This window comes from Zootoca vivipara, chromosome 6 (assembly GCF_965207765.1).
Source record: "Zootoca vivipara chromosome 6, rZooViv2.hap1.1, whole genome shotgun sequence".
Classification (NCBI taxonomy): Eukaryota; Metazoa; Chordata; class Lepidosauria; order Squamata; family Lacertidae; genus Zootoca; species Zootoca vivipara.
Genome location: NC_142589.1, coordinates 66,108,211 through 66,132,211, shown reverse-complemented (window position 1 = coordinate 66,132,211; position 24,001 = coordinate 66,108,211). Strand labels below are relative to the sequence as shown.

Below are 24,001 nucleotides of genomic sequence, written 5' to 3'. Positions count from 1 at the left end.
TTTTTAAGGTATATATGTATGTCTATCTTCTGAAAAGAGCTAAAATTATGCTTCCTGTACATGTCATGCCAGTCAATGTAAAAAATAAAATAAAAAATAAAAAGATTTGGGGACAGGCATTCATTCAGCCCAGTCAATTGTCAAATATGACTGACAGCGTTCTTGAAGATGTGGGATCAGCACATGCATAACCAGTGTTTAAAAATATACATTTTTCTCAAGTTCAATATTTGTCATCTATGCATTTTGCAGGAGCTACGATGCCATTGTAAAAGGGTGGCATTAATCAGACTGTGGCTGCCTACACTGCCTACATTCAAAGCCAATTTCCTGCCAAAGAATTCTGAGAAGTGTAGTTTTTTTATGGCTGCTGGGAATTATAGCTCTTTTTTGGGGGGGGGGTAAACTATGGTTCTCAGGATTCCTTGTGCGGTGTGTAGACAGCCTGTATAGATTATAGATCATTTGTATTTTTCAAAGGCAGTGACGGTGAGCAGCCGCAACAGTCCACACACACGTCTTGGGCTGGCAGCAAGAATCAGCAAGGGCTGTTCCTCACCTCCGAGAAGTTAAAAAGTCTGGTTTGTAACCCAGAACTTTCTCAAATCTTTAACTAAACACACAGGTTGCCAGCGTGGAAAGCCATTTCGGCACACAGGTATCACAAATGTGCAGAGTTGAGGAATGAACACAGAAGCAGAATGGCCTATACTTGGATCCGGCCCACGGTTGGAAAACCTTGTGACCTGCTAGGTGCTGCTGGCTTCCGACTCCTACCAGCGTAGCCATAGCTCAGGGATGATGGGAGCTGCAGTGCGACAATATATGGACGGCCTCAGGCATGGTCCAGAGAGAGAGAAGATGCCTCACCACTCTTTGAACAGCATCTTCTCCCAGGGGACTCATTGGACTCCGATGCTGCCTCTCTCTCCTCAGCCACAGCTCTCTTCTCCCATGCATACAGGAGCCTTGAGGGAGCAGACCAAAGGTCCACCTGTTCCTCAGCATCCTGCTTCTCGCAGTGGCCAGCCGGTTGCCTCTGGGAACCCCACAAGCAGGGCATGAAGGCAGTGGCTCTCTCCCACTGAGCAGCAGGTATTTCAGTGGCACACTAACACTGAATCTGCAACACTATGACTGAATCTACATCTTGCGGCAACATACTCACAGAATTCATACAAGTCGGAAGGGATCTCAACGTCCAGCCTGCATTCCGATACAGGGAACCCACTACTCTCGCATTCAAAGCATCAACAAATCCCATACAACACACTGTGTGCCAAAGTACTTTATTTCATAACAAGATAATAATAAGAATAGTTTATTATTTATACCCCGCCCATCTGGCTGGGTTTCCCCAGCCACTCTGGGTGGCTTCCAACAGAAAAATAAAATACAACAATCTATTAAACATTAAAAGCCTCCCTAAGAACATAGGAAAGTGTCATCAGACAATCGATAGGTCTATCTACTTCAGTATACATGATGGACAGACAGCGTGGTGTCCTCCATATCTTGTTGGAATACAATTCCCATCATCCTTGGCCACTGTCTATGCCAGCTGAAGCCGATGGGAGTTGTAGTCCAAAATCACCTGGAGGGAACCATGCTGGCAAACTCTGCCCTGCCCTGAGTGACTGAGTCTGTCCAGGGTTTCAGACAGGGTTTCATTCCCAGTCCTACCTGGAGAAATCAAGGGCTGAACCTGAGACCTTCTGCATACAAAGCAGCTGTTCCATCACTGAGCTAGGGGTCCTTCCCCCGGTCTGTCTGCAACCCATTGCCCATCAATTTCATAAGATGCTCCCAATACCACACAGGTTGTTTTTTATACATGCAACTGACCCGTGGCTTTCTCAGAATGTTACAGGAGCTTCTTGCAACGCAAGAAGATTGCTCCTAGCTGTGACCACAGCATGCTCCTTGTACAGGGACCCCGTTTTCTCCTTCCTTCCTTCCTTCCTTCCTTCCTTCCTTTCCCAGAAGAGCTGCAGGGTGGTGGCAAAAGCAGTACAGCTAAACAGGACATAAATGTTTTCTGAGGTTGTGTAAAAAGCCCAGCAAGTGGGGGTGGGGAGGGAGGGAGGGAGAAGAAAGGGGGCGGGGAGACAGTGTCCAGTGAGCAAGAACAGCTCTCTCCTGCAAAAGGGGATCCTGGCTTCCAATAATAGAAGACAGAACTAGACATGAGGCAATGCATAAGAAAACAGCTGGTTTGGTTCTGCATTTTCTAGTCTCCAGCAGTGGAAATCTTAATTTCACAAGAAAAGAACACTCCCAGATTCCCCCCCAGCCCCAGGCCACTTGTCAGCAGGTCCAGAGTTTGCATTATAAATCACAGCACACTCTTAAGCTTTACATTTCTTCCAGGGGAACCTGACTCCAGTTATGTTCAGTTCTAAAAAGGGATGTTGTTCAGAGGTGGCCCGTGGGGACCAGACCCTGGCGGGGTGTATCCAGTGCAAGTCCTACTCTGAGCAGAGGCACTGAAATTAATAGACGTGACTAACTTTGGTCCATTAATGGCACCCTCGCTGAGTGGCAGAGCATCTGCTTTGCATGCAGAAGGTCCCAGGTTCAATCCCCAGGCATCTCCAGGTAGGGCTGGGAGGGGCTCCTGCCTGAAACCTTGGAGAGCAACTGCCAGCCAGTGTAGACAATACTGAACTAGATGGACCAGGGTCTGAATCAGTAAAAGGAAGCTTCCTACATTAATTTCAGTGGGTCTGCTCTGAAAAGAACTTAGCTGAATACCACCCCCCACAGTCATATCCAGCTAAGTTTTACTCAAAACCAATTGATGTAAATTACTGGGCATTAACTTAGTCATTTTTTATCTTTGTTTTCTATTATTATTATTATTATTATTATTATTATTATTATTATTACTATATTTTGACAAAGTAATAATCATAAATAAATAAGATAAAAATGTGCACTCCACCACTGAGACCATTCTATTATAACTATCCAACCTCCCAAAATTTCAATACCTCTTGCGATGGTTTGACCCCTTTCTGTTTTAACAGTACAAATTCTACAAACACCTTCCATATCTCCTCAAAAATCATTTCTCCTGCATATTCCCCGTCTTACCTTAATGGTACATGTTAATTTATTGTTAATAGCTATATCCCACATCTCTTTATACCATTCTTCCATTTTATATTCTGTTTGCCCCTTCTACTTCCTGAATAGACCTTGGCTGAATACCACCTCCCACAGTCATACCCAGTTAAGTTTTACTCAACCCCAATTGATGGAAATTAATGGGCATTAATGTTCATTCATTTCAGGGAATCTACTCTGCCCCAAACTTGGTTGTATACCACTCTGGGTCTCTTACCCCCAGACCATTGATCTCTTGCCCTTCTCTTCTTTAAAACTTTTTTAAACTTTACCTGCCGAATGGCTGCTGCCACCCACCATCTTAATTCACCCAGAGGGATCTATGCTTATAAATCAGCACCAACAATTTTTGCCCTGTACCTAGCTAGCATGGCCTCTGATACCAAGGGTCAAGGATGGAAAAGCAGGTGTGGAAAGGGAAGAATGCTTTGCATCCCAACCAACTCTGGCCACGAATTTCCACGCATTTTATCCTCAGTCTGGAACATGCTTGTCAGTTTCAGGTCACATGTCTCGGTAAAGCAGCGCATATTAATTTCCACTGAGCAGGATTAAGCAGCTTAACTCATTACAGCTCATTTAGTGAGGCTTAATGCATTTTTTAAAATTATTTAGCTTTTAAATAACAGTAATAATAAAGGTGCTCCATTCTATTGGCCTTAATCTGCAGCAGAACGTCACACACACCCGGCCGCTGCCACCTGGCCTTAAACATATTTATCAGCTAGCACATCCCTTTAGTTTTAATAGAATTTTTTATTTCTAAGAAACATGCTTAGGACCACCACAATTTTTGAAATAAATAAATACACAACTTGGAACAAAGAGAGGACTTGTCTGTCCCCTCTCAGCTTGGGAAATGAAGCAGGTCTCTCACTGTGCCATCTATTTAAAACGTTGACAAGAGCACCATCACAAAAGGATCTTTTGCTGTTCTCAAGCACCATAACAACTTTTTGACATTTCTTCGAATTCTCTCTGCCTCTGAAGCTGGAGGCCCCCTGTGGCCACTGCCTGACCCCATCAACGTTCACAAAAATTGCCCAGTTCCTTTTCATAAGTTATCCACAACAGCACCACAACTTGTAGCAGCAAAAACGCCACCAGCTAAGGATGGGCTTTGCACAGAAGGACTTGCTTTCCTCTGTCCGGAATCGCCTACCAATAATTTACACTGCAAATGCCACTATTTCTAGCCTTAAGAGAAAGAGAGGAAGTTGCACCAACCGTCCCTCCTAATTTACGTGCTTCTTGTCTGTGGTACTAAACTCTACATTCACCAAGCCTTAGATCAGCTACACACTGGCCATTCCATCTCCACCAACGAGGGGGAAGGTCATAGCTATTTGATCAGTTTGCTGTGACATTTTGATAGGTTGCTTCCTGCCGAAATGAATAAGCAATAAAAAAAAAATCCTATTCTATAGGAAAGCAATACAGAAATAATTTGCACTGATTTCCCTTCTAGCTATCCCAAAGCAAACAGGTCTGTGGCCCTCTAGGCGCTACTGAACTACAATTCCCATCACCCACGACCATTGGCTATGCTGGCTGGGGCTGATGGGAGCCAGAGTGCAGTAACTTCTGGATATCTTCAAGTTCCCTATCCCTTCTGCAAAAATCACTAGGAAGTTAAGCTCCGTTGAACTTAGTGGGACTTGCTGCTGAGTAAGCATACATAGGTTGTGCCTCTAAGACACTCCTTTTCATACCCAGACACTTTAAAAAATAAAATAGGGGTGTTGATCAAGCAGACCTTACTGGGTCCATACAAACCAAACCTATTTAATCCTGGCCTCGCGTCAAGAAAGGGAGCAGGGACAGCCGTCCCCTTCCCTCCGTCCCACAAATCTGGCCCAAATAAATCCCGATCCAGGACGCGGGTGACAACACCACCCCACCACCCCGATGCTCCGTGCCACCACAGCCCCCAACAGAGACTTTGCATCACATTCAAGACGACCCCCCCCCTTCCCCGGCTGCAATTCCTGTCCGAGAGGCCGTGGCTCGCTTCGTCTGCTTTCGAGGGCTGGCGCTTGGCCTTCGCCTGGCAGAAGCTCAAGAGAAACAAGCCCTCTCGGGAAGAACAGGACACACGGGGCAGCCGTTTCTGCAGCCAGCTTTAAAAAGAAAAGTCGAGTCCCCGTGGCGCATTCAAGGGGAGTGAGTGACCTCATCGGAGAGGAGACGTGCCCGAGTGTTACGACAACCGGCCCCCATCGGGGGACCCGGGGCTGCCTCCCCGATCCCTCCAGAGCCGCCACTCCTCCCTCTTTCCCAGCTGACCAGAGTTGATAAGGGAGAAGCACAGCCCATCAGTGCCACCACCTCCCCCAGCATCTGCTTACCGAGACTTTGCTGCTGCTTCTGCCACTGTCGTCGGATCCCCTCTCCTTGCAGCCGCCTTCTTGCCCATGCCTGCTCTCCCGCTAAGTGAGGAACCCTGAGACGCCGGCGGGGGGGGGGGGGGGAGAGAGAAATTTCCCTCCGGCGAGCCTCGGCAGAAAAGGGTTATTTTAAAGCTCCTTATTTGGGCAGTGATGTCAAGGGAAGTTGTTCAGGCAGCACCACCCACTTTCCTCTCGCGCGCGTCCCTTCCAGTTTTCTCCTCCTCCTCCTTCGCCCTATTCACTACACATTTGTTTCTTGTGGTCCGGCAGCGGCTTTCGCTACGGAAAAAAGGACTCCTTCGATCAGCCGTTGCCCGGCTCTCCTTTTTGCACCCCAACAGCAACGGTACCCCAAAATAAAAAGGAGGGGAAGTGCCCTTTCTTTTCTGTGGTGCTTTGTTTACGCGTAGCAGGTGAGCGAAAGGAGGGATGCCGCCGGGGTAAGGCGACTCCAGGAATGAATGAAAAGCAGCAAATTCGTGTTTTGCAGCCAGATGGTCCAAGGCAGGTTTACTCGGAAGCAAGACGCGCTGTGTCAAATGGGGCTTTCTCCCAAGTAGGGATACAGTATATAGAATTGAAGCTTATGCACAGAGAGGGAGGCGTGGAGACTCTCTCTCACACACACAGTCTCTACACCAAACCTGAACCAGGCAACGGTGAGCTTCGTCTGGCAAGAGGGAGAACGCCTGTGAGGCAGGCAGCCCATCAGAGAGAAGGGGGCTACTCTGCACATGCTCCGAGTAGGCGGAGCACAAGATCCTGTGGGGAGACACACGCGCACCCCTGGGATGTGTCACAGTCACCGTGAGAGGGAGGGAGTGTTGAGGAGGCGAGGAGGTGGCACGATTTTCATTATTATTTTTACATGGGCGAAGGCCGAATAGCGAGAACCAGCACTTCTTGGCGGATTCGAACTGGGAGCCACATAGGAAGCACGAGTTGACGGCTTCTCACAGACAGCCACCGCACGCTCCAGAGACGGGCTGATGGCCCGGGGAGACGTGTGGTCGTGGTGTTGATTCTCAGGCGTGAACGCGGTTCACCCCGGGTTACCTCTTTAAAGGACCAGGAGGAAGGGAACACTGAACGAACACACTCGGGGGGAATTTGGCGAGGAGGATCCGACGACGGAGCGTCCCCAAGGTGCCAGCTCGCGGCGGTGCCAGCTCGCGCCTCGCTCGGGGCAACGCCTGCCTGGGCTTCCCCAGTCCGCATCATCTGAGTCAGCTCCAGCCCCAGCTGAGCGCCCGCCTCCTGGGGCCGCCCCTAGGCCGGCCGGTCTCCTGCTTGGCTCTCCTGCGCAGAGCCTCCGACGGCGAACTGGGCGCACCTGAAACGCCCGCCGACCGGGTTTGCTGATCTGCCAGTCTGTCCCGGCCTAGCCGCTTCCCAAAGCACCCCATTCATCACTCTGGGGCACCGGCGGCCCTCCGTCGCCCCGGCTCCCCCGCCTCCATTCAGGGCCGGCTTGACAAAAATGAATTCAGCTCCGGCCCTGGCCCATTGAGTAAGCGCCGCCCACGGCTTCTCCCCCGCAGCGAGGAGATGAAAGGCGTTCTTGAGTCATTTCCCCCTCCCGGCATGACTAACACCCTCCCTCAATGAGGAAACCAGATGAAGCTATTTAAAACACGCTCGCTCACACAAAGGCCTCTCAAGGGTGCAGGGATTTCAGTGCATGTGCGCCCGCAACACCCAGCATGCATGTGCTCCTCGCAAGGGCCGGGGGGGGGGTAGGTTAAGCAGTAGGCGACCTTAGGTTCGGTGAGGGTCCTATGGTTCGGTGAGGGTCTAAGCACAGCTTCCCCTTCTACACCCTGATAGCTGAATAGTGTAGTGTTAAAAGTCTGACCTAGGAATGGGGAGAGGCAGGTTCAAAATCCCCACTCGGCTAGAAACCTCAGACCCTCCCTGTTTCTCAGGATAATAATCTACCTTGCAGGGGTGTTGCAAGGACAAAACAAGGTGGAATAATGCGCAGCTGCCTTGAACTTGATGGGGAGTGAAGGATTAAAAAAAAAAAGCAAGAAGGGAGGGGCAGAAGCAGGTAGGAAACCTGTGGCCAGCCAGAGAAGGTCACAATATAACTCCCATCATCACTGGCTATTGGCCACATGTCCTGGAGCTGTTGAGAGCTGGAGTCCAACAACATCTAAAGGGATGCGCTTTCTCAATCCATGGGCTACAACTTACTGCCACCTTAAGATCCAGAAACCATGCATTCCCAACCCACTCATTTACCTGAGGGGGAAACACTCTGTACATAGAATCATAGAGTTGGAAGAGACCACAAGGGTCATCCAGTCCAACCCCCTGCCAAGCAGGAAACACCATCAAAGCATTCTTGACATATGCCTATCAAGCCTCTGCTTAAAGACCTCCAAAGAAGGAGACTCCACCACACTCCTTCGGCACATTCCACTGCCGAACAGCTCTTACTGTCAGGAAGTTCTTACATGCTCAAAGCTACATTTTAATTGTTATGGGTTTTGTTTTGGTTGCTTTCCCTGCACCTGAAGTGATTCTTCAGGCCCAGAGCAGTCGCATAATAAAGGCATGATGTCCGGAGGGATTGTAATGCCTCCCTGTCATACTGTTATAAGGATCACAATATCCATTGCAAGGATTACCACAAAATAATAGCCTTGTCCGGGCAATTAAGGAGCATGGGAAAGCAGGAAGATCTGTAGGCTGCATCTAAGCACATTACCTAAACATGTTCTGCCTGTGGTCAGGATCCCTATTTGAGTCTCCAGGGTCCCCCCACCCCCACCCCATTTTGGAAATGCTGCACAGGAATAGCACAGTTCCCTCTAGACTAATGTGGATCACACCTTGGCTAGGGAGTGTTGCACAAGTTTCTGCTTGCCCCTTTGCATGCTCAAACTTTAAATGCCTGAAGAGGGCTACGGGTTTTTTTTGAGGGGGTTGTTCCTGGCTTCTCCTCAGCTTAAACCTCTTGCTCTAGTGCAGGGGTCACCAGCCTTTTTGAATCAGTAGGCATATTTTGTTTTTTGAGAGGGGGCTGGAGGCTCCAGCCACAAAACAGGTGTGTGTGTGTGGCATAATGCAAAATGGCTGTTAGGGTGCAGAGATGTGGCATAATGCAGAATCAGAGTGACCTTCCCCCGCGACAACCTTATGCTTACTGTGAGAAATCAGCTGTGTCCTGCTGGTGAAGATCACACATGGCCCCTTTCACTTGAAATTTCCTGTGAAGGAAAAAGCCTATGAACCCCTTCTCTCCAGGACATTGGGAACTTCTGTGACCAGGGCCGTCTCTAGGCCCAGGTCCGGTGGCACGGGGCGCCAGGGCGCCGATGTGCCCACTGAGAGGCGCGGCTGAGGCGGCCCCAGGCGTGCCTCTCAGCTGTTCAGAGGCTTCAGGCTGCTCTCGGGAGGCACGCGGGCCTGGGGCCACCTCCGCCACACGCAGGGGCATCGCAACAGGGGGCAGCCCCTACGGCAGGTTGGGTGGCGCAGTGCATCTGCGCCCGTGGCAGCCGCGCTGGGAAACGGGGCGGGGGCGGGGCGCCGGAGGGATCCATCGCACCAAGGCGCCAGGGCGCCAGGCATGCTTAAGACGGCTCTGTCTGTGACATTTCCCTATTTCTGACTGAAAGGCGGGGAATATTATAGCAAAGGTAGGAAACCTGTGGCCCTCCAGGTGCCGTTGGGATTCCTAATGTCTGTTGGCGCCAGCCTACATGAACAATGGTCAGGGATGATGAGAGCAGCAGCCCAGGAACCCCTGGCAAGCCGAAGTTTCCCCTTCCCTGGTGTTTTACAGGCATGCAAATTGATTGTTTTTATGGTGTTAGGTAACTGAAAGGCAGTTATCAACAAAGGCAGGACAGACAGTTGCTAGATCTAACTTTTAAAGAAAGGCTCCGTCTTGGAAAACTGTCCCGATGTTTGCCTAGATGCAACCCTCAGCCTAGTCTTACCATTTCAAGCCAGTCTTTGCCAGAGACGGAAGGAGTTTGCCTCAAACTTGGAAAGTACATGTTTACTTAGCAATAGAAAGTTGCCTCAAGCTTGGGACAATTGTTTGCTTTGTGGGGGCCTGGTATGCACACTCAGCCCCCGCTGCAAACCATACACTCTTTTTTAATGACTCAGCAGGGCACACACCGTTAAGTTGCTCTCTGCAACTGGCATAAAATTTTGGGTGCCCTTTTTAAAGTTCCCAACAACAGAGGCACATTTTCAATTGGAACACAAATCCACCCGTCAGCCAGAATTTATCTACTTACATGTTGCACTTCTCAAACTATTTTTATTTGTTAAACTTATATGCCACCCTTCGTCAAGAGATCCCAGGGTGGTTCACAGAGTTTGGGGAACCCTTGTCTACACCCACTGACAGCGTTTTTCCAGAGTTTCAGGCAGGGATCTCTCCCAGCCCTACCTGGAGGTGCAGGCAGGGACTAGATGTGGGATATTTTGCATGCAATATTACAGAGCTATTGCCCTTCCCAGAAGGAAAAGGAGGGTGCCTAAAACTTTTGGAGATCGCCAGGTTGGGGAAGGCTGACCTACACTGTTAACCATCAGCTCTCTAGGGTTTCAGACACCCGGTCCTTACCTGGAGATGTCAGGGAGTAAACTTGCCTGCTCAGCAGATGCTCCACCACTGAGCTACTGCTATTCAGGAATTATTTGGGCTAATGTCACCAGACCAGTTGATTTGTCAGCACAGCATGATGCTCTCCTGCCCGATTCGTTTGCAAAAAAAGAAAAGGAGAGGTTGCAATTGCAGTTGGTTTGGAGGTGTTCCGAAACAAGGGCACTGCTTGTGGGCTGTGGAATGCCTGGCAAACTCTAGAGTGCCGGGAGGGACGACAAAAAGCCTTGGGAAGTCTTCACACCCGATCTCACGGGACTTTTGCCAGCACAAAAACATGTTTCTAAGCTTGTACAGCCCAGTCCTCCAGGATTATATCAATGCCTGATCATGACGAGCAGCTGTTTCAGATGAGCGTACCATTTAAACAAATATCAGAGGGTTTCTTTCTTTTAGTCTGTGCGAAGACCTGGCAGAGTAGCGTCTCCACTATGCTGGCATAGAGCTGGCATTGAGGGGGAAAGTGGGAAATTTGCCATCAGCACTTAATTTCTAAAATGGAACATGCTGGCGTTCTTTTCTGGAGCTTTTTATTAGCCTGGCAGCAGATATTCCCCCAACAACAAATAGGTGGCAGACAGTTGTGGTTGCCCAGAGGTTAAAACAAGACACGTTTTCTACGTTACAGAAATTTCCCACCTTCCCTCCAAGGAGCTCGTGAAAGCTTACATGACTCTTCTTCCACTCCTGCCATTTTATTCTCACAACCACCCTGCTAGGTTGGGCTGTGAGATGGTGAGTGGGTCACCCAGGGAACTTCATGGCTGAGAAGGGATCTGTGCCTTAGTCTTCCCAGTCCTAGTCCAGTGCTCTAACTGCTATAACCACACCAGCTCTGAATTTTGAACACAATGACATTGGGTTGCAGAGCTGCTACATTTCAATACTCCTTAAGTCCAAAGGTTTTTGGGTGAGGTGCAAAACAAAGGTGAAAAAACATAAAATAGAAGAATGGTACAATAAGCCATCGTGCAAAATGCAAAACACACCCTAATTATAGCAGCCACAGAACAAAACCAAAGTAATGGGGAGTGAGGAAATGAAAGATAATAGAATCATAGAATTGAGTTGGAAGGGAAACTGGTGATCATCTAATCCAATTCCCTGCAGTGCGGGAATATCCAGCTGTCCCGTACGGGGATCAAACCTGCAACCTTAGCATTATCAGCACTGTGCTCCAACCAACTGAGCTATCCAGGCCGATGTTCTCTACTTCTTTAAATTATTTAAAATCTTGCCCTACTTTCCAAAAGTTAAGGCTTTCATCCAAAGGAACATGCAACCCAAAAGACATAAGGGTCTGCATTTGCTACCCCTAACACACAATCAAACTTGTTTTGACACCATAGCTGCCAAGTTATCCCTTTTTTTAAGAGATTTTCCCTTATGCTGAATAGGCTTCCTCGCGAGAAAAGGGAAAACTTGGCAGCTATGTTTGACACTGGAGAGTATTTCCATAGCAATGATCATATGGCATGTGGCTTTCTCGTGTTCAAAAAAGGCAAGTACGAAACTGACGTGTGGGCGCTAGATCTGCTTTTGAAAAATCTAGTGTTTGAGCTGCAGCTCAAGGAGATGACAGGACTCCCCTATGAAGAATGGTTGAAGCATTTGGAATATTTTGGGTTGAGTCGAGGAAAGGTGAGTCAGAGGCAACATGATAGAAGATCATAGAAGTATGCATGACATAGAGAATGTGGAGAGAGGAAAGCTTTTCTCCTGCTCTTATAACACAAGAACTCCGGGACGATGCAGGACAGATAAAAGTATTTCTTCACATGATGCATTGTTAAACTACGGAACGAGCTTCCACAGGAGACAGTAATAGCCAGCAAACCAGAGGGCCTTAAAAGAGGATTAAACAAATTCATGGAGAAGAGGGCTATGGGTGGCTACTAGCCAGGAGCGCGCTCCCTCTACAGAAGGAGGCAGTAATGCTTCTGAATAGCAGTTGTTATAAATCACAGGAGGGGACAGCACTCTTGTACTTGATGCCTGCTTGTGGGTTTCCCACAAGCATCTGGGTGGCTACTGTGAGAACAGGATGCTGGACTAGATGGGCCCAGTGGCATAGCATGTGGGCCCCAAAAAGGCCGTTTGCCCCGGATGCAAAATTTCAACACCTGCTGCTGCCTCAATACAACTGTGCACTTCCGTCACAAAGCTCTGTTGAAAAAGGTGAACCAGGAAGTACAGACAATGGAACAACTCTTCTTTTCTTATCTCTGTTACTGCGATCTCCTGGGTAACATGGATGCAGTTAGGCAGTTGAATGTGCATGCATACTCTGTTTGCTTCTCTTCCACCCTCTGTGTGGCCCCGGGCACTGGCAACTCACGCTACACCACTGGATGAGCCATTGGCCTGATCCAACAGGGTTTTTTAAAAATGTTTTTATGACACCTGTACCCAAACCTCACAATACTGAATTTTCACCTTGAAATCTGGGAGGGGCAGGCTATTCAGGGGTGCAATCCATTCCTCCAAACCACTGTCCCAGAATTACTCAGTGAATTTCATGGCCGAGCAGGGATTTGAACCCTGGCATCCCAGGTCTCCTAGCCCAACACTGAAACCACTACCCCAAACTGGCCCTTATTCTTTGGACCAAGGCCTGTACCAGCTTTATACTGAGAATCTTCTGTAATCTGATATCGTTCTCTTGCAAGCAAGCACCACATTCATGCGCGGCCATCAGCACATAGGTCGAGCTCATTAAGAAAAGCTCGGTCAACTCCTACCCTCGCCCCACTGCTACAGCTGACCCCAGAGAATACTTTTCTCTCTAATGCAATGCTTTCCCGGCGTCCCTGGAGATGTATTCATGCAGAGAATATTTCTGTGAACGAGCATCTCCATGGATACATACAACCTTGAGCTCGTGGTGGCACATTTTTCAGCAATCACAAGGTTCTGCTCCTAGGAAGTTAAGAAGGAGCCAGCATGCAAACCCTCAGCATGGATGGATGTCCCTAAGGGGACACGCTGCGTGAATCTGGAATCATCTCTGACTGGGAAGCGGGCAGGAGAAAGGGGCTACTGGAAAGCAGAAAGCCTGCCTGAAGCAGGAAGTAAAGAGCCTTGAAAATAACATTCCTTGCAGCCAGCAGAGACCTCCGTCATGCTGCTCACACCTCGGTATCAATGAGAGCACTGTGCTGCTTATGGAAGCAAAAGAACCCCACCCACTAGGTCCACAACTCTCGGGAACATATTGACCGTTCCGGATTCAGCAGCAGCTGGTGACAGGGGGTTACAGTTTGGCCCGAGTGTCTAATAAGAATAATAATTGTTATTATTTATACCCTGCCCATCTGGCTGGGTTTCCCCAGCCACTCTGGGCGGCTTCCAACAAAATATTAAAAACAATACAGCATCAAACATTTAAAACTTCTCTAAACAGTTGTCTTCTAAAAGTAAAATAGTTGCTTATTGCCTTGACATCTGCTGGGAGGGCGTTCCACAGGGTGGGCGCCACTACCAAGAAGGCCCTCTGTCTTGTTCCCTGTAACCTCACTTCTCGCGGCGAGGGAACCGCCAGAAGGCCCTCTGCGCTGGATCTCAGTGTTCGGGCTGAACGATGGGGGTGGAGACGCTCCTTCAGGTATATAGGACCGAGGCCATTTAGGGCTTTAAAGGTCAGTACCAACACTTTGAATTGTGCTCGGAAACGTACTGGAAGCCAGTGTAGATCTTTCAGGACCGGTGTTATGTGGTCCCAGCGGCCACTCCCAGTCACCAGTCTAGCTGCCGCATTTTGGATTAATTGCAGTTTCCAGGTCACCTTCAAAGGTAGTCCCACGTAGAGCGCATTGCAGTAGTCCAAGTGGGAGATAACCAGAGCATGCACCACTCTGGTGAGACAGTCTGCAGGCAGGTAGGGTCTCAGCCTGCGTACCAGATGGAGCTGGTAGACAGCCGCCCTGGACACAGAATTAACCTGTGCCAACTGTTTCTTCATTGCTCACGTGCCACAGTGTTTACAGGCTGTAATCGCAGCAGGGAAGCCCATGTCCCCATCTTTAGATACTCTGCAGGGTAACGGTGGGGTGGGGGTGGGGAGTCAGTGACTCTGAACTCCCAGCCGAAATGAGACAGGATTTCCAGCAGAGCCCATGTCGCATCACCACCCAAGCTTTGGCTTAATTAGGAACACTAACTTAATCAGTATGATATTGTACTTAATTAGAAATAGAGCAGAACATTCCATCTTGAGCTTCGGAATGGAATCAAAGTTGAAAGAAACCCAAAGGGTGCTTGGAACCAATCTGCAAGTCTGTGTTTGCAGGGAGACACAATACTGTACAGAGTTTCTCCAGGACTGCAGTATGCTTCAGATTATGAATTTTCAGATTTTGAACACTCCCACACATCAAAAGCTCCTTGCATGTATAGAGCTAGCACATCAGGGAGAAAGGTGGATTAGAACCTTTCCCCAGGTATTTATGATTGATTACTTGACTGTTAGATTTCCTCCAAAGAGCTCAAGGATGCATGCACAGTTCACCCCATTCAATATTCCATCCTCACAACAACCCTGTGAGATCAGTTAGACTGAGGGACTGTGACTGACCCAAGGTCGCCCAGCGAGCTTTATGGTTGAGTGGGGATTCAAATCTCTGGTCTCCCAGGTCCAACACTAGAGTTCTCTCTCTCTCTCTCTCTCTCTCTCTCTCTCTCTCTCTCTCTCTCTCTCTCTCTCTCTCTCTCTCTCTCTCTGTGTGTGTGTGTGTGTGTGTGTGTGTGAGAGAGAGAGAGAGAGAGAGAGAGAGACTCAAAGTTGGCACATACACTTAAAAATGTGGTCCTGCATCATTGTCTAAAGTGGTTGATAAAGTTCTGTGAGGACTCTCTCATGTGTTTTTGCTGAGCTTCACTAGGACTTATCTGTCTGTCTGCCTGTCTGCCTGTCTATCTTTCATATAATACTTGTAAAGGACCTATACTTTGATGATGATGATGATGATGATGATGATGATGATACATGCTCTACAAATATTAAAAGATATGTTACTCGCTGCTGGCAGACTCACCATCAAATAGACATGACACAAAAGGAAAAGGGAATGCCGAGGGAAGAGAAAAGCACATATTCAAGCAGCCGCTCCTTCACTAGCTGATCAGCTTGGTCTTCTCCCTGTTGCCAGGATGGTCTTCCAGGGAGGGCAGGGGGCCCTTGGGGCCCTGACACAAGAAAGAATCAAGACTACACCTCCCTTTATCTCTGCAGTCAAAGGGGAACTAGCAGTAAGAGCAGTGTGTCCTTTCTTGCATTACATGAAATGTATACCAGGCAGTAGATTTTTAAAATTAATACCGTGGGTGGGGGAAATGATTTTCATCAGGACCACAACATCCCTTCTCTCTCAGTATGGCAATTATTACCCTTATTTTAAAAGCAAGCAGTCCTCAAGCAAGGTGGGGTCCTGATGAAAATCACCCTGCCAATGCTCAGTATTTATTTATTTATTTAAACTGCTGGGACACTGCACATTTAAGGTAACATGGAGTTAGGCCCTGATTGGTACAAGCTCTCAGGTCATATCTATGCTTTAGCCAATAAATGAGTAGATAAAACCCACTTTCCACGAGACTTGGTGGTTCGACCTCAATCTGCATTTCCTGGCATTGCGACAGAATTGTGGCATCGTTCTGAAGGCCTGTGGCTGGCTTCAGCAACAAATACTTCTTATCTATTAATAATAAATATAGCACTTAGGCTACAATCCTAAGCACATTTTGCAAGTGCCGATGAAATTGGGGGGTGGGGATAATTCTGAGAAAACCTGCACAGAACCAGCCCTAAAAGTATGAATGCATCACTTGTTCTAATTGGCTCAAGCACATTGCAGGCATTAAAACTGATGGCACTTGACTAACCGATAGAGACTACTGCAATCCTTGCCCATGAAAGCACTGAGTTTGGTCATCTGGAGTTTTGGAGAACATTGTCAGCAATATGCTGATGACACACAGCTCTGCTTCTCCTTTACATCTGCAGGTCTGGCAGAGGATCCGCTGGACCTTTGTCCTGCCTCAGTAATGGACTGACTGAGAGCCAATAAACTGAAGCTGGGTCCGGATAAGACAGAGGCACTGTTAGCTCCCAGTACATTTCCGAACACAATTCAAAGTGTTGGTGCTGATCTTTAAAGCACTAAACGGCCTCGGCCCAGGATACCATCGTTCAGCCCAGACATCGAGGTCTAGCTCCGAGGGCATTCTGGCAGTTCCCTCACTGCAAGAAGTGAGGTTACAGGGAACCAGGCAGAGGGCCTCCTAGTACTGGCGCCCACCCTGTGGAATGCCCTCCCACCAGTCGTCAAGGAAATAAACAACTATCTGACTTTTAGAAGACACCTGAAGGCAGCCCTGTTTAGGGAAGTTTTTAATGACTGATGTTTTAATGCATTTTTAATCTTTTGTTGGAAGCCACCCAGAGTGGCTGGGGAAACCCAGCCAGATGGGTGTGGTAGACATAATAATAAGTTGTTGTTGTTGTTGTTGTTGTGGCTGTTGTTGTTGGTGGTGGTGGTGGGTAGTTCCCTACACCAGATGGCTGCAAGGCTGCCTGCTTTTGATGGGGTTACGATCCCTCTATATTTCCAGATCCATTGCTATCATTTGAGGCTCAGGTGGCCTCAGTAGCACAGAGTGCCTTCCATCAGCTTTGGCTGGTGGCTCAACTGCGCCCCTAACTGCCTAACTTCTGTCATTTATGGCTTTGGTAACCTCTAAGGTTGGATTTTTATATGCCTGTTGTCTTTGTCCATGGAGTTGTCTTTGTCCCAGAAGTGCAAGCTGGATTTCAAAGGGGCAGAGGAACTAGAGCAAATAGCAAACATGCGCTGGATTATGGAGAAAGCTAGAGAGTTCCAGAAAAATGTCTACTTCCGCTTCATTGACTATGCAAAAGCCTTTGACTGTATCGACCACAGCAAACTATGGCAAGTTCTTAAAGAAATGGGAGTGCCTGATCACCTCATCTGTCTCCTGAGAAATCTCTATGTGGGACAAGAAGCTACAGTTAGAACTGGATATGGAACAACTGACTGGTTCAAAATTGGGAAAGGAGTACGACAAGGTTGTATATTGTCTCCCTGCTTATTTAACTTATATGCAGAATTCATCATGCGAAAGGCTGGACTAGATGAATCCCAAGCAGGAATTAAGATTGCCGGAAGAAATATCAACAACCTCAGATATGCAGATGACACAACCTTGATGGCAGAAAGTGAGGAGCAATTAAAGAACCTTTTAATGAGGGTGAAAGAGGAGAGCGCAAATTATGGTCTGAAGCTCAACATCAAAAAAACCAAGATCATGGCCACTGGTCCCATCACCTCCTGGCAAATAGAAGAGGAAGAAATGGAGGCAGTGAGAGATTTTACTTTCTTGGGCTCCTTGATCACTGCAGATGGTGACAGCAGTCACAAAATTAAAAGACGCCTGCTTCTTGGGAGAAAAGCAATGACAAACCTAGGCAGCATCTTAAAAAGTAGAGACATCACCTTGCCGACAAAGGTCCGTATAGTTAAAGCTATGGTTTTCCCGGTAGTGATGTATGGAAGTGAGAGCTGGACCATAAAGAAGGCTGATCGCTGAAGAATTGATACTTTTGAATTATGGTGCTGGAGGAGACTCTTGAGAGTCCCATGGACTGCAAGAAGATCAAACCTATCCATTCTGAAGGAAATCAGCCCTGAGTGCTCACTGGAAGGACAGATCGTGAAGCTGAGGCTCCAATACTTTGGCCACCTCATGAGAAGAGAAGACTCCCTGGAAAAGACCCTGATGTTGGGAAAGATTGAGGGCACTAGGAGAAGGGGACGGCAGAGTATGAGATGGTTGGACAGTGTTCTCGAAGCTACGAACATGAGTTTGACCAAACTGCGGAAGGCAGTGCAAGACAGGAGTGCCTGGCATGTCTGGTTCAAGGGGTCACGAAGAGTCGGACACGACTAAACGACTAAACAACAACAAGGTTGGATTACTCCAACATGTTATACCTGGGGCTGCCTCTGAAAACAATAATCAAGGCTCCTCTGCATGACCTGTTTATTGAGCATTCATCCCTGATTTGCTTGCACAAAGCTTATGCAGTGGTTAGACTATGTCTGGTTTTTATCATTAAGCATTCCTCCCAATTTGCTTGCAGGAGGTTTCACATGTCTACCCATTAATAATTCGTTCATCCCACACTTTTTGATGCATTTCACCATCACTTTCCTAACTGCTTAAAGTCTGTTGCTGCTGCTCTTGTTTTTGTAAGTGGATTTGTTATCGTAAGGCAGCAAAGCATTTCGATTCACTTTAATTGTGCAAACCTCAAATTCCAGTAAGCACTTGATTCACTCCCACAAAATAATGACAGCCTGGAAAAAGCTCCTCATAAAGTCAAGACAGAAAATATGGTATTGGCGGAAAGTTGTCCAGAGCCAATGAAGTTGCATGGGATATACAGGAAGGGGGTGTTTATAAGCTTTGGATTAACTTAATATAGCATTTCACTATCCACAATGCATGCATATATACCCTGTCCCTCTCTTCCAAATTGTGATCATGAACTCACTTGCCTTTGCCTGCTAGCTTGGAAGGAAGAAGCTTTCAGAAACTCATGAATTACAGTGCTCATAATTCTGTCCCGTAACAGTGCTCAGAGACAAGGTTATTCAAGTTTGAAATTGAAATGCTACCATATTCCCTTAAAAAAAAAAACACACACACACAGTTGGGAGAGATCACAAAGTCAAAGGAGTCAAATGCAAAAAATGAAATAAGAAATGCATGTGCCAGACTCTCCAGAGGCCAGAAAAAGAAGCAGAGCATCAGTGTGGCTGACTGAATATGCATATTCAATCCATTAGGTACAAGGGGTGACCAAAGGCTCCTGAAGGGAATTGTCTGTTTTCTTCCAGACATACAGAGAAGCAGGATGTGCATACCAGATTCCAAAGCAAGGAAGCCGTTTTTGCTACTGTGAATCCTCCGCCCCAATACCACCACCACCCGCTTCAGGAATGCAAGGTATGCTAGCTTCTCCTTCCCTTCCCTATGGTCATGGTTGGATAGTAAGAAAACATGCCACGGAGCTGCTTGCCTCTTGTCTAGGAAGCATTCCTGCTGCAAACCAGCCTCGGCAATGTACTTAGTGCATTTGCAGAAATGTAAGGATTGCAGACCCTAGATCATGGGTGGGAAGCTGTAAGCCACTTGAGGGCCACATTCCCTTCTGGGCAACTTTCAGGGGCCACATACCAATGATGGGTGAGGCAAAGGTGGTCAGAGCAATCCATGTGAACCCACCCACACTAAAGCCAGGAATCTTCTATGTACCCACCTACAAGCCTCTCCATCTAGGAGCTCCATCCAGATGAAACCATAGCTCAGTTGGCAGAGCATGAGACTCTTAATCTTAGTGTCATGTGTGCGAGCCCCACGTTGGGCAACAGATTCTTACATTGCAAGGGGGTTGGACTCAATGATTCTTGTGACGGTCCCTTCCAACTCTATGATTCTATGGAACAATTGATGTTATGATTGTTCAAGGACACATTCCAGCCAGGCAAAAGCACTTGAGGGGGTGGCAAGGAATCTCCACGTTTTCTTCTGGTCCTGTCCATCATTCTCATATGGCCTCCAGAAGGCTGACCAGAAAATAATGTGGCCCTTGGTTGGGCTGAAAAAATTCCCTACCCCTGAGATAGATAGATGATAGATAGATAGATAGATAGATAGATAGATAGATAGATAGATAGATAGATAGATGATTCATAGATAGATGATAGATAGATAGATACAGATAGATGATAGATGTATAGATAAAGATGATAGATAGATAGATACATAGATAGATAGATAGATAGATGATAGATAGATAGATAGATAGATAGATAGATAGATAGATAGATAGATAGATATAGATAGATAGATGATAGATAGATAGATACAGATAGATGATAGATTTATAGATATAGATGATAGATAGATAGATAGATAGATAGATAGATAGATAGATAGATAGATAGATAGATAGATGATAGATATAGATAGATGATATAGATGAGAAACTTTAGCAGAGAAAGGAGGCACCACTGCTGCAATCCTTTATAGTGCAACGTTTGTTCCCTATTCCTTAAGAAACGGATCTTTGCTCAATGAGCTTGATGACTGCAGCTTACAAGTGATGCACTGAAAAAGCTAGTCAGTGAACACCCCCAGAGAACTGCATAAACTCGGACATTTATTGCTGACTCGCCGCCACAACGATTGCTAATCATATCCCTGCTGCTGCTACTGCTGCAGGGTTTGTACTTGACCCACAGTAATGTTGTGTTAAATTACTGCTAGACGATCACATTTTTATTGCTTTCACCACCCCTGGGATGTTGGAAAGAGGCAGTGCAGAAGGCCTGGGAGTACAGGGGGGGCGGCTACTTCTGTCCTCCTAGGCAGGGGAGAAAACAAACAAATATTGGGCAGAGTGGAAAATCCTCCGGACTTCCTTGCATGCAAGGGAATTGCTACCCTTTTGCTTCTCAGCTTGGGAGGAGGAAGCAGAGAGGTGGCTGTCATCCAGAGGAATTTAGCCCCTACTGCAACCTCGATGTTATTAGCTTTCAGTGTAAATTATTAGATTTTTAAAGAGGTTTTCAATTATTTTTTCAAATGTTTTAAAACTTTTTTAATTGCATTCTATCGTTGCTGTGTTTGCAATGCTGGGCTCCCCTGGGAAGGGCAAGAAATGATAGATAGATGATGATAGATAGATAGATAGATAGATAGATAGATAGATAGATAGATAGATGATATAGATAAATAAGAGAGAGAGAAGGAAGGAAAGAGAAGAAGAAGGGGGGGGCTTGAGCTGGCAAAGGGTTAGTATGCTGGATTATGGCTGAGGAGACCTGGGCTCACATCCCTGATAAGCCATGAAAATCATTGAAGCAGTCACTGTCTGAGCCTAGGAGAGAACTCTTCAACCTTCAGCCCCCAGCTGGCATTGGACTACAAAACTCATCATTCATAGCCAGCTTAGTCAACAGGGAAGATAGGAGTTGTAACAAGATTGAAGAACAGCGGTTTACGATACCTAACAAAGTGGGAATTATCTGCCAGGCCAGACCTGTCCTCCAAGCCTACAACACTGGCAAATATCACCTGCTGGCATGTTATCATCATTCTTTCTGGAAGTGGAGCCCACGAGTTAAGCTCCCCCAAATTCTTCCTCCCCTACACCACTGCAGAGCACGTTTCTCATCTTGAACTCTCCAAGGTCCTGCAACTCCAGCCATACCTACAGCTAGCACTGTCCTCAGGTGACCTGTGGAAGGCCAGGACTCTGAACACATGGGACCTTCTGCATTTGGAGCATGTGCTTTGCCACTCAGCTATGATCTCTGCCTCTTCCAATAACATGACACTAAAAAAAGAGAGAAATGAATATCACGGACACCAATTTTTTGCTTAATTTATACAATGCGCTTAACAAGTTTTGCCCAAAAATTGCTCAATTGGTCAATCCAAAATGATAATAATCTAACATTTATTAAACTATTGTTTAAGCAACCTTTAAAAAATATAAAAACCTAGAATGTATTGTAATAAAAATTCTAGTGCGTTAGATAACTAAGGAAAAACCCTATATTGAACGATTATCATTATTATTTACTTATTTTTATACCACCCTTTTCCTGCAGATCTCAGGGCGATTCACGACAAACTAGAGGCAGCCACAATGCAACAGGAACAACCGACACCTAAGGCCTAAGATCAAACTCCCTCCTTTGTTTCTTACTGAACCAATCCCAAACATTTGTTTTGTGAAAAAAAACCGATAGAGCAAAATCTTATTATAGGATGATGACCTCCACCCCTACATTTAAATGCTTTCTATCAAATTCTGGTTTTGTATCGCCCTTGGTTTAAAACAAGCTACTGCAAGGATACTTTTAGCCCAGAAGTGGAAGCAGCAGGAACTTCCAACATTGGTAGAATGGCAGACTAAAATGATGGAATATGCAAAACTGGCAAAGCTGACAGGCAAGATCCGAAACCAGCGTGACGAGCTGTTTGAAAAGGACTGGAGTAAATTTATACAATATATGAGAGAACATTGTAAACATTTGAAAACGTTTGCAGGTTTGAGTTAAAATATTTTGTAATGTTAATTCTTGGAACTCCTTTACAATTATTAAGGTAAATTTTATAAGTAAAGAAAGACGATAAATAGGTTGATATAGAAATGCCAAGTTGTAAGTGAATATTTATGAAAGCCGGGGGGGGGGGCACGAGGCTCAGGTTGAGCAAAGTTACTGGCGATGTTATGATTTTAATGGATTGTGATTTTGGTAAAAAAAAATGTAAACTCAATAAAAAATATTATTAAAAAAAGAGAAAGAAGGAAAGAAAGAACGAGAGAGAGAGAGAAAGAAAGAGAGAGAAAGAAAGAGAGAGAAAGAAAGAGAGAGAGAGAGAAAGAGAGAGAAAGAGATGCTAACACTCGTACACTTTTTGAATCACACCTCCAACCACTTTCCACTTGTACTCTACACTACTTTCCTTTTGTGGCTAATGTGGGAGTCATGATGAACCTTAGCCTATGTGGGCTATGACTGCTAATATCGAGCTGTCTAGACACACACACAAAGTTACAAACCTCCTTTGGGGACCCAGGAAAGCCCAGGAGCTGACAAAATCAGACACTCAAAATGGAAAATATACAGAGTGGCTAGTGTATCAGTGCTCTTTCGCTTCGTCCTCCTGAATGTGGCAGAGGTTGCGTATCCCCCACAAGGAAACACAGCCGCTCAAAACTCTTTTCCTGCCTGCTGAGCCCTTAATTAAAATGGTAATAGGCCATGTTCCTTTAAAGAGGCACAGTTACCCACCAGCTGCATCTCACTTTGCACGAACTATTTTTGAAACTTTGGTTTATTTAGGGCAGCATCCAACAACACGATACATGAGCGCAAGGATCTCTGCATGTGCAGTGGAACTTTGAAACCCCCCCCCCTCGTCCCTGGGCATGCCCCACACTATCTCCACATCTGACCCTGAACAGATTTAGGGGGCACGCAGAAAGAGAGGGGATTTCCATTGAAATCCCTGTGCTGGGTGGGAAGAGATATGGAATGTTATACATTGGATACAATCCTTATTTAGTACATTTTTAAAAAAATATAGCCTCACCCTTCCCCCCAAGAGCCTAATGCACATTCCTTTCTTGACAACTTTCTGAGGGCCACATGCCAGGGCTCATTAGGAGCAGAGGCAGAAAAGCAATGAATTTAAAATTTACCTTTGTGCAGTAGTCTCTTTTCTACTCACACACCTACATCCCTCTCTCTACCCCATCCAGACAAGCGAAAGGCCTTATTCAAGGACACATGAGTGATCTGGGGAGAATTTGGAGGGCAAGAGAGAGGTTTGGAAGGCCATATTTGGTCTCTAGACCTGAGTTTCCCCAACACTGAGTAAAGAGTAAATGGCTTTGTAGCACCCGCTTTCCTGGATGTGTGCTCACATGCAAACACAAGCATTTAATGTGTCTTGGATTCAGGAAAAGCATAATTTACCCCCTCTTATTCATTTGCTACTTAATCGTTGCCACTTATTTCTCCATTGATCATTTAGACAGGGGTGGGGGGATGTTTTATAGCAAACATAAACCTGCAGCATAGAAGACAGCTTAACAATGTAACTTGATCTCACCGCACATGCGATACAGGAACTTTTGCATTAGTGACTCGGTAGAGGAGTATTAAAAAAAACCTCACTGCTTCTTCTTTGTCAGACGAGGGGTAGAGTGTTATAAGGAGCTAGCTTGCTTGGGATCAAAGAAATGGTTACT

General features: G+C 46.6%; 1 protein-coding gene across 4 annotated transcripts in view; it reads right to left on the bottom strand.

The window, feature by feature from the left end:
- HIVEP3 (HIVEP zinc finger 3) overlaps nt 1-24,001 on the bottom strand; it is a 226,485-nt gene that overhangs the window by 84,663 nt on the left and 117,821 nt on the right. The window contains exon 1 of one of the 4 annotated variants that reach the window (XM_035120903.3): nt 5,478-7,044. The exons of the other annotated variants lie outside the window; for them this stretch is intronic. The gene's annotated coding sequence lies outside the window, so the exon portion shown is untranslated. Of the gene's footprint in view, nt 1-5,477; nt 7,045-24,001 lie in introns of those variants that run through there. 4 annotated transcript variants of the gene reach the window in all.